Source organism: Cynocephalus volans, chromosome X, assembly GCF_027409185.1.
Source record: "Cynocephalus volans isolate mCynVol1 chromosome X, mCynVol1.pri, whole genome shotgun sequence".
NCBI classification, from domain to species: domain Eukaryota; kingdom Metazoa; phylum Chordata; class Mammalia; order Dermoptera; family Cynocephalidae; genus Cynocephalus; species Cynocephalus volans.
In genome coordinates, this window is record NC_084478.1 from 85,105,205 (window position 1) to 85,118,735 (window position 13,531).

The 13,531-nt window shown below is 35.6% G+C and overlaps 1 pseudogene; it reads right to left on the minus strand.

The window, feature by feature from the left end:
* Positions 1–1,693: 1,693 nt before the first annotated feature.
* On the minus strand, positions 1,694–2,184 carry LOC134366589 (histone H3.3A-like; annotated as a pseudogene).
* Between the last annotated feature and the right edge of the window lie 11,347 nt (positions 2,185–13,531).

Below are 13,531 nucleotides of genomic sequence, written 5' to 3' on the forward strand. Positions count from 1 at the left end.
CGAAGGTATACCTGTTCCCCAATGTTCATCGCAGCACTCTTTACAATAGCCAAGAGTTGGAACCAGCCCAAATGCCCATCATCAGATGAGTGGATACGGAAAATGTGGTACATCTACACAATGGAATACTACTCAGCTATAAAAATGAATGAAATACTGCCATTTGCAACAACATGGATGGACCTTGAGAGAATTATATTAAGTGAAACAAGTCAGGCACAGAAAGAGAAATACCACATGTTCTCACTTATTGGAGGGAGCTAAAAATTAATATATAAATTCACACACACACATACACACACACACACACACACAAATGGGGGGGGGAAGAAGATATAACAACCACAATTATTTGAAGTTGATACAACAAGCAAACAGAAAGGACATTGTTGGGGGGGATGGGGGGAGGGAGAAGGGAGGGAGGTTTTGGTGATGGGGAGCAATAATCAGCTACAATGTATATCGACAAAATAAAATTAAAAATAAAAATAAAAAATAAAAGATAAACTGCCTTTTAAAAAGGAAAAAAAAACTGTCAGAAGAGACAGAGAATGTCATCATATATTGATAAAGGGATTAATTCAAGAAGATATAACAATTACAAATATACACTCAATATCAGAGCACATAAATATATACAGCAAAAACCAAGAGAAGTGAAAGGAAAAATAAACAGTAATACAATAATAGTAGGGGACTTTAATAACCAATTCTCAACAATGGATAGATCATCAATAAGGAAATGGTAAATTTAACAACTCTATAGACTAAATGGAGCAAACAGATATATATATAATTCCATCCAAAAGCAACAGAATATACATTCTTCTCAGGTGCATACAGAACATTCACCAGGATAGAACATATGTTAGTCCACAAAACAAGTCTTAGGAAATTCAGGAAGACTGAAATGATATCATATATCTTTTCCAACCACAATGGTATGAAACTAGAAATCAACAGGAGGAAAACTGAAAACTTAAAAAAGGCAAGGGAAAAAATTTTTGACAGCTGGCCAGTATAGGGATCCAAACTCTTGACCCTGGTTTTATCCGCACCAAGCTCTACAAGTGAGCTAACTTGCCAGCTCTCCTGATATGCATGGAAATTAAACACACTCCTAAATAATTAATGGGTCAAAGAAAAATCAAAAGGAAAATCAAAAATTATCTTAATATGAATGAAAATGGAAACAACATGCCAAAATGCATGGGATGCAGCAAAAGCAATTCTTTTTTTTTTTTTTATAGTTTAATGTATTTTAATAGCAAACTTACAGGAACAGCACAGAAGACAGACAACATTAAAAACATGTACTTGCATGTAGGACAACTCAGTTAGAAAAGTATAGTGAATGGATGGAACCTACTGTATGATAAAAATGCTACAAACGCCATTTAGTTGCCATCAATAAGAAATTTACTTATTTTTAAAAAAATCCAAATGCTGGCATTGTCCAGAAAAATTTAACAGGTTTATTTATAATTGTTATAAAGTTGAACTGCTGAAACTTGTTCACTGAAACATTTTGACTTGCATTAATACTTTACGTCCCTGCATTTATATTAAAAATTCACACACAAATGAAAATGGAAAAACTGCCAATACCTGACTTCTATCCCCTATTTTTCCACTTGCAACCATATACTTAGGTACCTTTTGACCCCATGGAAAAAAAATATCTAACATTCAGAACTACCAATAACAGGAAGAAGAGAATTTTTTTTTTTTTTTTTTGAGAATGAAATGTTTCCCATCATAGTGGATTCTTAAGCACGTTCTCCACGTATGCGGCGTGCTAGCTGGATGTCTTTTGGCATAATTTGTTACATGTTTGGCATGGATAGCACACAGGTTGGTGTCTTCAAAAAGGCCAACCAGATAGGCCTCACTTGCCTCCTGCAAAGCACCAATAGCTGCGCTCTGGAAGCGCAGATCTGTTTTGAAGTCCTGAGCAATTTCTCGCACCAGACGCTGGAAGGGGAGTTTGCGAATCAGAAGTTCAGTGGACTTCTGATAACGTCTAATTTCACGGAGTGCCACAGTACCAGGCCTGTAACGATGAGGTTTCTTCACCCCTCCAATAGAGGGCGCACTCTTGCGAGCGGCTTTTGTAGCCAGTTGTTGCCTGGGTGCTTTACCACCGGTAGATTTGCGGGCAGTCTGCTTTCTACGAGCCATGGTATAGAGACCTCCTTACTTACCCCCCTTCTCCTTGGGCTGGAGCTCCACGAGAGAGAGGCAGCGCTGGCGTTGGAGAGAGCTACGGTGGCGCGGTGGCGGCTGCGAACACAATTGAAAGATGGCTGACACAGAGGCTCAGCAAAAGCAATTCTAAAAGGGAAGTTTATAGTGATAAACACCAACATTAAGAAAAAAAGGGTCTCAAACAACCTACCCTTATACCTCAAGGAACTAGAAAAAGTAAAACAGACTAAGCCCAAAGTTAGCAGAAGGAAGAGAATAGTAAAAATTATAGCAGAAACGAATGAAATAGGGAACAGAAAAATAATAGAAAAGATTAACAAAACTAAGAGTTGGTGTTCTGAAACTTGGCAAACCTTTGTCTAGACTAAGAAAAAAGAGAGAAGATTCAAATAAATAAAAACAAAAATAAAAGAGGAGATACTACAACTGATACCACAAAAATGCAAAGCATCATGAGAGACTACTATGAAAAATTATATGCCAACAAGTCAGATAACCTAAAATAAATGAATAACTTGCTAGAAAATACAACCCACAAAGACTGAATCATGAAGAAATAGAAAATCTAAACAGACAAATAATGATTAAGGAGGTCGAATCAAAATGAAAAATCTTGTGAAAAAGAAAAGCTCAGGACCTGATGGCTACATGGCTGAATTTTACCAAACGTTTAAAGCAGAACTAATATCAATCTACCTCAAACCTTCCTAAAAAACAGAAGCAGAGGGAACACTTTCAAACACATTTTACAAGGCCAGCTGATACCAAGGCCTGATAAGAAAACAAAGCAACAGGCCAATATCTCTGATGAACATACATGTAATAATCCTCAACAAAATACTGGCAAACCAAATTTTACAATACATTAAAAGAATCATATACCTTTCTCCACATCCTTGCCAGCATTTGGAACTATAAATCAGTGCAGCCATTATGGAAAACAGTATGGAGTTTCCTCAAACAACTACAGATAGAACTGCCATATGATCTAGCAATCCCACAGCTGGGTATATACCCAAAGGAGTGGAAGTCATCATGTCGAAGTGATACCTGCAATCCCATGTTTATCTCAGCTCTATTTACAATTGCTAAGAGTTGGAACCATCCTAAATGTCCATCAATGGATGACTGGATAAGGAAAATATGGAATATATAACAATGGAATGCTACATTGCCTTACAAAGGAATGAAATTCTACCATTCACAGCACCATGGATGAATTTAGAGAAAATTATGTTAAGTGAAATAAGCCAGGCACAGAAAGAGAAATACCACATGTCCTCACTCATAAGTGGGAGCAGAAAGAAAGAAAGAAAGAAAGAAAGAAAGAAAGAAAGAAAGAAAGAAAGAAAGAAAGAAAGAAAGAAAAGAGAGAAAGAGAGAAAGAAGGAAAGAAGGAAGGAAGACTGAATGAATGAATGAATGAATCACAATGATACATTAAACTTTCAAAAAGAGAGAGAGAGAACAGAACTGTGGTTAGTACAGGTGGGAAAGGCGGAGGAAGAGGGGGTTGGCAAGAAACTAGTTAAGGGTCACAAAGATTGATTACATTTTGTAAACATGAGTATATTAATTATCCTGATTTGATCACCACATATTGTACACATGTATGATATTCAATTCTGTACCCCACAAATATATATACTCAATTTTTTAAAGAAGGGATCATACACCATGATCAGGCAGGATTTATCCTTGGGATGCAAGGATGGCTCAACACACAGAAATCAATACTATGATACGTCACATTAACAGAATGATGGGGGAGGGGAATCATGTCATTATCTCAAGAGATACAAAAAAGGCATTTGACAAAATACAACATTCTTTTATGATAAAAACTCTCAGCAAATTTGGTATAGAAAAGATGCAGCTCAACATTATAAAGGGTGTGTATGACAAGCCCACAGCTAACACCATACTAAATGGTGCAAAGCTGAAAAATTTTCCTCTAAGATCAGAAACAAAGGCCAGGGTGTCCAGCACTTTTATTCAACATAGTACGGGATGTCCTAGCTAGAGCAATTAGTCAAGGAAAAGTAATAAAAGCCATCCAGATGGGAAAGGAAAAAGTAAAACTGTTTTTACAGGTGGAGTAATCTTACATTTAGAAAACCCTAAAGACTCCACCAAAAAACTGTTACAACTGATAAAAGAGTCCAACAAAGTTGCAGGATACAAAATCAACATACAAAACTCAGTGGCATTTCTACATACTAACAATGAACTATCTAAAAAAAGAAATTAAAAGTTAAACCCATTTACAATAGCATTGAAAACAATAAAATAATTAGAAATAAATTTAACCAAGGAGGTGAAAGATCTGTATACTGAAAACTGTAAGATATTAATAAAAGAAATTGAAGAAGACACAGATAATTGGAAAGATATCCTGTGTTCAGGGACTGGGAAAATTAATACTGCCAAAATGTCCATACTAGCCAAGGTGAGCTATAGATTCATTGCAATCCCTATCAAAATTGCAATGGCATTTTCCATGAAAATAGAAAAAGCAATCCTAAAATTTGTGTGGAACCACAAAAAAAAACCTGAATAGCCAAAGCAATCTTCAGCAAGAAAAACAAAAACTACAGTAATCAAAACAGTATGGTACTGACATAAAAACAAACACATAAAACAATAGAACAGAATCAAGAGCCCAGAAATAAACCCATGCATATATGGTCAACTAATATTTGACAAAGGTTGTCAGGAATACACAATGGAAAAAGGATAGTCTCTTCAATAAATGGTGCTGGGAATACTGTATATCCATATGCAAAAGAATAAAATTGTATCCCTATCTTACACCCCCAACAAAAATTAACTCAAAATGGATTAAAGACCTAAGCTTAAGACCTGAAACCATAAAATTCCTAGAAGAAAACATAAAGGAAAGTTTCTTGACATTGGTCTCTGCAATGATTTTTGGATAGGACACCAAAAGCAAAGGCAATCAAAGCAAAAATAAACAGGTGTGACATTATCAAATTAAAAAGGTTCTACACAGCAAAGGAAAACAATCAACAAAATGAAAAGACAATCTATGGAATGCGAGAAAATATTTGTAAACCATATATCTATTTAAGGGGTTAATATCCAAAATATATCTGGAATGTATGTAACTCAATAGCAAAATACTAATACTAATTTGGTTTTAAATGGGCAAAACTGAATAGATATTTTTCCAAAGAAGACCAACAAATGGCCAATAGGTACATGAATAGGTGTTTGACATCACTAATCATCTGAAAAATGCAAATCAAAACCACAATGAGGCATCACCTCACACCTGTAAGATGGTCATTAACAAAAAAACAAGGGTTAACAAGTGTTTACAAGGACATGGAGAAAACAGAACCTTGTGTACTGTCAATAGAAACATAAACTCATGCAACTACTATGGAAAACAGTATAGATGTTTCTCAAAAAATTAAAAATACAACTACCATATGACCCAGAAATCCCACTTCTGGGTGTATATCGAAAGGAGTCAAATCAGTACCTCAGAGAGATATCTGCACCCCCATGTGCATTGCAGCATCATTCAAAATACCCAAGAAATGAAACAACCTATGTACCCATTGACAGATGAACAGATAAAGAAAAAAATATATATATAAAATAAAAATCATACAATTACATATATAGAATATACATTTTTGGAATATATGTACAATGGAATGTATATAATGGAAAAATAATGGCATACAATTCAGCTTTAAAAAAAGAAGGAAATCCTGCTATTTGCAACAACATGGATGAAACTTGAGGGCATTATGCTAAGTAAAATAAGTCAGACAGAATGACAAATACTGTATGATATCACATATAAGAGTATGTGGAATCTAAAAAATTCTAACTCAAAGATAAACCCCAAAATGGTAGGGGACCTGAGCACCCAACTCTCAGCACTGGACAGATCATCTAGGCAACAAATCAACCGAGAAACAAACATTTAAACTACACTTTAGACCAATTGGACCTGGCAGATATCTACAGAACATTTCAACTGACAACTACAGAATATTCATTCTTCTCATCAACACATGGAAAATTCTCCAGGATAGACATGTTAGGTCCCAAATCAAGTCTCAACAAATTTTTAAAAACTGACATTATTTCAGGTATCTTTTCAGACAACAACAGATTAAAACTAGAAATCAACAATTAAAAAAATGCTGACAACTATACAAATACATGGAAATTAAACAACATGCTCCCAAATGACCTATGGGTTCAACAAGAAATTAAACAGGAAAACAAAAAATTTCTTGAAACTAATGAAAATAAAGACACATTCCAAAATCTATACAATACTGCAAAAGCAGTACTGAGTAAAATCTTACATCAAAAGATAGAAAAATTTCAAGTAAACAACTTAATGCTATACCTCAAAAAACTAGAAAACATAAACAATCCAATCCCCAAATTAGTAGATGGGAAGAAATAATTAATATCAGAACAGAACTAAATGAAATAGAGCAACAAAAAATGACACAAAAGATAATGAAACAAAAAGTTGGCTTTTTTAGAAGATAAGCAAAATAGACAAACCATTAGCTAGGCTAACTAAAAAAAAGAAGAGAGAAGACCCAAATAACAACAGTCAGAAATGAAAGAGGAGACATTGCAACTGAAATCAAAGCAATACAAAGAATCATTAGAGACTACTATAAACAACTATACACCAACTAATTCCAAAATCTGGAAGAAATAGATCATTTTATGGACATATACAAACTACCAAGGCTGAACAAAGAAGAAACAGAAACATGAACAGACCAATAACACATAATGAGATTAAAGCAGTAATCAGCACTCTCCCAATGAAGAAAAGCCCAGGACCAGATGGCTTTACTGCTGAATTCTACCAAAATTTTAAAGAGAAATTAATACCAATTCTCTTCAAACTATTCCAAAAAACTGAAAGAGAGGTCATTCTCCCAAACTCATTCTATGAGGCCAGCATTACCTTCATACCAAAACCAGACAAAGATACAACAAAAAAAGAAAACTATAGGCCAATATCAGTTGGGGAACATAGAGGAAAAAAATCCTCAACAAATATTACCAATAAGAATACAGCAACACATCAAAAAATTATACATACCATGGTCAAGTGGGAATCATACCAGGAAGGCAAGAATGGTCCAACATATGCAAATCAAAAAGTGTGATACACCACATCAACAAAATCAAGGACAAATCCATATGATTATCTCAACAGATGCAGAAAAAGTGTTTGACAAAATTCAACACCTCTTCATGATAAAGACTCTCAGCAAATTAGGTATAAAAGGAAAGTATCTCACACATTAAAAGCCATATGTGACAAACCCACTGCCAATATCATCCTGAATGGGGAAAAGCTCAAAGCTTTTCCCTTAAGAACAAGAACAAGACAAAGATGTCCACTCTCACCACTCCTATTTAACATAGTATTGGACATACTAGCCAGAGCAATCAGGCAAGAGAAAGAAATAAAGGGCATCCAGATTGGAAAAGACAAAGTCAACTGTCCCTTTTTACAGATGACATGATCCAATAAACTTAAAGACATTACCAAAAACCTCTCAGAGCTGATAAATGATTTCAGTAAATTTGCAGGATACAAAATCAACATGAAAAATCAGTAATTTTTATATTCCAATAATGAAAAAGCAGAAAAAGAAGTCAAGAAAGCAAGCCCATTTACAATAATCACCTGGAAAATTAAATACCTAGGAATCAATTAAATCAAGGGGTGAAATATCTCTACAATGAGAGCTACAAGTCACTGGTGATAGAAATTAAAGAGGACACAAAAAGAGGGAAAGACATTCCATACTCTTGGATTTGAAGAATTAACATTGTGAAAATGTCCATATTACCCAAAGTTATCTACAGAATGAATGCAATACCCATCAAAATACCAATGACATTCTTCACAGAAATAGAAAACACAATCCTAACATTCATATGGAAAAACAAAAGACCCCAAATAGCCAAAGCAATCCTGAGCAAAAATATAAAGCCAGAGGTATTACACTAACTGACTTCAAATTATACTAAAAAGCTATAGCAACCAAAACAGCATGGTACTGGCATAAAAACAGACACTTGAACTACTAGAACATAATAGAGAACCCAGAAATCTACCCACAGACTTACAGCCAACCGATTTTTGACAAAAGCAACAAAAACAAACATTGGGGAAAAGACTGCCTCTTCAACAAATGGTGCTAGGAAAATTGAATTCCATATGTAGAAGAGTGAAACTAGACCTGCACCTCTCACCATATACCATAATCAACTCAAAATGGATTAAAGACTTAAGTATAAGACCTGAAACTTTAAAAATATTAAAGGAAAACATAGGGGAAACATTTCAGGAAGTAGGACTGAGCCAAGGCTTTATGAATAAGAGCAAAAAAAGAAAAAATTAACAAATAAATGGAATTATGTCAAACTCAAAAGCATCTGCAACAGCAAAGGAAACAATCAACAGAGTAAAATGACAACCTACAGAATGCGAGAAAACATCTGCAAACTATACATCCAATGATGGATTAATATCCAGAATATACAAGTAACTCAAGCAACTACAAAGTAACAAAACAAATAACCCAATAAAAAATGGGCAAAGGTGATGAATAGACATTTGTCAAATGAAGACATACAAATGGCTAACAGACACTTAAGAAAATGCTCAATATCACTAATCATCAGGGAAATGCGAATTAAAAACACACTGAAATACCGTCTCACCACAGTTAGACTGGCTATAATCAAAAAGATGGAGAATAACAAATACTGGTGAGGATATGGAGAGAAGGGAACACTCCTACACTGTTGTTGGGACTGTAAATTAGTACAACCACTATGGAAAACAGTATGGAGATTTCTCAGACAACTACAGATAGATCTACCATACAATCCAGCAATCCCACTTCTAGGTATATACCCAAAGGAATGGAAATTATCACATCAGAGGAATACCCACACCCCCCATGTTAATTGCAGCTCTATTTACAATAGCCAAGATATGGAACCAACCTAAATGTCCATGGACAGACGACTGGATAAGGAAAATGTCATATATATACACTGTGGAATACTACTCTGCCATAGAAAAGAATGAAATTCTGCTATTTGCAGCAACATGGATGGGCCTGGAGAAAATTATCTTCAGTGAATTAAGCCAGTCACCAAAGGAAAAATAGTGCATCACCTGACTCATAAGTGGGAACTAAGAGAGAAAGAAGGAAAGAAAGACCACAGTGGCATGACGGCATTGCAGATGGAGAGAGCATACCAAGAGTTGCAGGGGGGAGGGAGGGGATGCCAGTGGTTAATTGATGGGGACATGAGGAATAATCACAATTTGTGTGATGGGCATGCTGATAGTATTGATCTAACCATCATAGTTTTGGCACAGGTGGTGATGGTCAGCATTGTACCCCATGAACATGCATGATCAATAAAAAAAATCAAAAATAAGGAAAAAACACGTTTCAGAAAACACTATAAAAGGAATATAAAGCTCTTCAGTAAGAAAAAACCAAAAGAAAACAAACAACAACAACAAAAAAAAAAAAACAGACACTTGGACAAATGGAACAGGATCGAGAACCCAGAAATCAACCCCTGTACTTTTTTAGCCAAAAAAGTGGTATTTGACAAGGGCAACAGGAGCACACATTGGCAAAAGGAATGCCTCTTCAATAAGTGGTGCTGGGAAAACTGGACATCCACATTTAGAGGAATGAAACTAGACCTGTACCTCTGGCCATATACCAAAAAAAACTGAAAATGGATTAAAGACATATAAAGCCTGAAACTATAGAAACTAAAAGAAAACATTAGGGAAACACTTCAGGAAGTAGGACTGGGCAAAGACTTTATGAATAAGACCCGTAAAGCACAGGGAACAAAAGAAAATATAAACAATGGAATTATATGCAACTAAAAAGATTCTACACATCAAATGATACAGTTAACAGAGCAAAAAGACAACCTATATAATGGGAGAAAATATTTACAAACTATTCAACTGATAAGGGATTAATAGCCAGAATATACAAGGAACTCGAACAACTAAACAGTAAAAAAAAGAAGCAACCCAATTAAAAAATGGGCAAAGTAGCTGAATAGGCATTTCTCAAAGGAAATGGCCAACAGACACATGGGAAAATGCTCAACATCACTAAGCATCAAGGAAATGTAGATGAAAACCACATTGAGATATCATCTCACAGCAGTATAAAAAAGACAGAGAATAACAAATCCTGGCGAGCATAAGGAGAAAGGGGAACCCTCTCTTACATTGTTGGTGGGACCGTAAATTAGTGTAGCCTTATGGAAAACAGTATGGAGTTTTCTCAAACAGCTACAGATAGATCTTCCATACAATCCAGCAATCCCACTTTTGGGTGTATACCCAATGGAATGGAAATAATTATGTTGAAGGGAATACCCGCACTTCCAAGTTTATCACAGCTCTATTTACAATAGCTAAGAGTTGGAAGCAACCTAAATGTTCCTCAGTGAATGAATGCTTAAAGAAAATGTGGTATATACGTACAATGGAATACTACTCTGCCATAAAAAAGAGAATGAAATTCTACCATTCTCAGCAACATGGATGAACTTAGAGAAAATTATGTTAAGTGAAATAAGACAGGTACATAAAGAGAAATATGACATGTCCTCACTCATAACTGGCTAAAAAAAACCCAACAAATAAACAAAAAAGGAAAGAAATATACAACAATCACAATAATTCATTGAACTTTCAAAAGGAGAGTATGGAACTGAGGCTGCCTGAGGTGGGAAAGGCAGAGGGGGAGAGGCAGTTAGCGAGAAATTGGTAAAGTGCCACAAAAAATGATTACATTGTGTAATGATTAATATAGTAGTAAAAAAATAAAATATCTGTAAAGCAGTTGGAAAACAAAAATCTAACTAATAGAAGCAGACAGTACAATGGTGGTTATCAGGGACTCAGGGGCTTAAGGAATGAGAACATGTTAGCCAAAAGGTATAAGATTTCAGTCATAAGATGACTAAGTTCCGGGGATCTAATGTATAGCATGACTATAGTTAACAATACTGTACTATATAGTTGAAATTTGAATAAAGATAACTATGTGAGGTGATGGATATTTTAACTAACTTGATTTTGGTAATCATTTCACAGTATATACATATATCAAAACATTGCATTGTGTGTGTTAAATATATACAATTAAATTTCTCACTTATACTTCAATAAAGTGAGGGGTGAGGGGAATAAATATAAATAAATAAATAACTGACCTTAGCTGACATCTTGACTGCAATCTCATGAGAGACTCTGAGACAAAATCATTCAGCTAAGCCACTCCCAAATTCCTGACTTATAGAAACTACATGAGACAATAATTGTTTATTTTTTTTAACCACTAAGTGTTGGGGTAATTTGTTATGCAACAGTAGGTAACTAATACCTATTCAATGTGCTAATATTTTTTAAAGGATTTTTGCAAACTCATGAAAGAGATTGGTCAAGAAAAAATTTTTGTTTTTTGCAATAAAGACTCGGTTTTTTTATTAAGATTACGTTAGCCTCACAAAATGAAATGGAAAGTGTTCTCTCTTTTTTTACTGTCTGAGTTTCTAAATGATTGGTATTATTTTTCCTCAAACATGTAGAAGAATTTACCAGAGATGCTCTCTGGGCCTGGAATTTTCTTCAGTGAAAGTTTAATAACTGAATCAATTTTATTAATAAATATTGTATCATCTTGACTCTCTATTTTCTTCTTGCACTTCCAGGATCTTTAGTCCTGAAAGATATCAGATGATGAAGGACCCATGCTTATCCCTTCCTGGTTTGCTACCAGTGAAAAGCTTCCTTTGATAGCCTTTCTCTTTCACTTACCTTCTCTGCCTACTCATCAAAACCTGCTCTTTGCATCAAGAAATTTTATTGTGACTCCCTTTCTGGAGACTCCAGGTCATAAATCCCCAAAGGTCAGAATGCACATCACTTCTTATTTGCTGTCCTAGGATTAGTATCCAACTATCAGTTATGTACCACTGTCAGCTCAATCAGTGTTGCTAAGAAAATTTTCTAAAATGTAGTCAAATATCCAGCTAAGACTTCTGTATTAAATATGGGCTCCCACAAAACTCATGATTTCTCAAGGCATCCCATTGCCTCTCTGTCACCTTAGATTTTTATTTCAAGTAGTATCTCAAGGCAAACATTAATTCCCTTTTTTCTTCCAAATAAATGAAAAACTCCAGACATTTCCATTTTGCCTCCATCATAACATACAAGCCCCCATCCTTCCATGCTACTAATACGATTACCCACTACCCAGCTCCAGTGAAACAGGTCGCTGAAGCAGTTGCAGACTATACTACAGGTGCCTTTGGAGCTGAAGTCCTGACTTCCACAGACCAGAGGAGGCTTTGAAAGGGCATCGGAGATCTCCCTCAGAGGCGGCCCCACACATCTCATCTGGTCTGGTCCTGCTGAAAGGCTCAGAGGAAGGGTAAACCACCCCAAAAAAGCTAGTAAATTCTAACCTGTCAACTTTGCTAATTAGAGACTTCAGCTCCTGGCTTGACATGTTAAAAGGGATTAGGAAGAAATGGGAGGGAGGATAAGATGAAAGTGAATGTAGAAGAAGACAGCTCAACTTCATTAAGTGGCAAAGGAAAATGCCTGATAACAGGGAAAACAGGCTTTGTTTAGAAGTTCACCCCATCCCCACCTCTAAGTTTTCATCATCCTTCTGTGTCATTTTTTACTGTGCAGGAAAAGTTACTACAAAAGAAAAAGGAGACTCTCTGTCTTACAGTTTTTGCCAAACTCTTCCCACTCAGCATCAATGACTGGGAAATGCAGCCGGCTTTCAGAGAAGATAAAAACTACACTGGTTCTCTCACTTCTCACTTATCTGCCATTTGGGGCCAACTTCCCTCCTAGGTCCAGGGAACTCACGGCAATTAAGGATAAAGAGTGTAAGGGCCCAGGGCTTTTCAAATGGCTTTTTCAAATGGCTCTGTTTCTAGATCCAGAACTGCTGCTTTCTGGAAAGGGTGAACAAACACACAGGTAATGGAGGAGCCCCTATATCACTGCAACCCCCCATGAAATCATTCATAGAATTTGGCATGAGAATTCAGAGGTACCAACCACCAGGAATTTGGAGAAGGAGACTTTATGGTACCCATGTCTCTGAGTCAAAAATATCTGTCTCTTGGCTAGTATGGACTGTGCATTAGGTTTTCCACTATAAAGTTTATATTTTTTCCTTTGTAAAAGTACTCTGTGGTGAGATTCTTT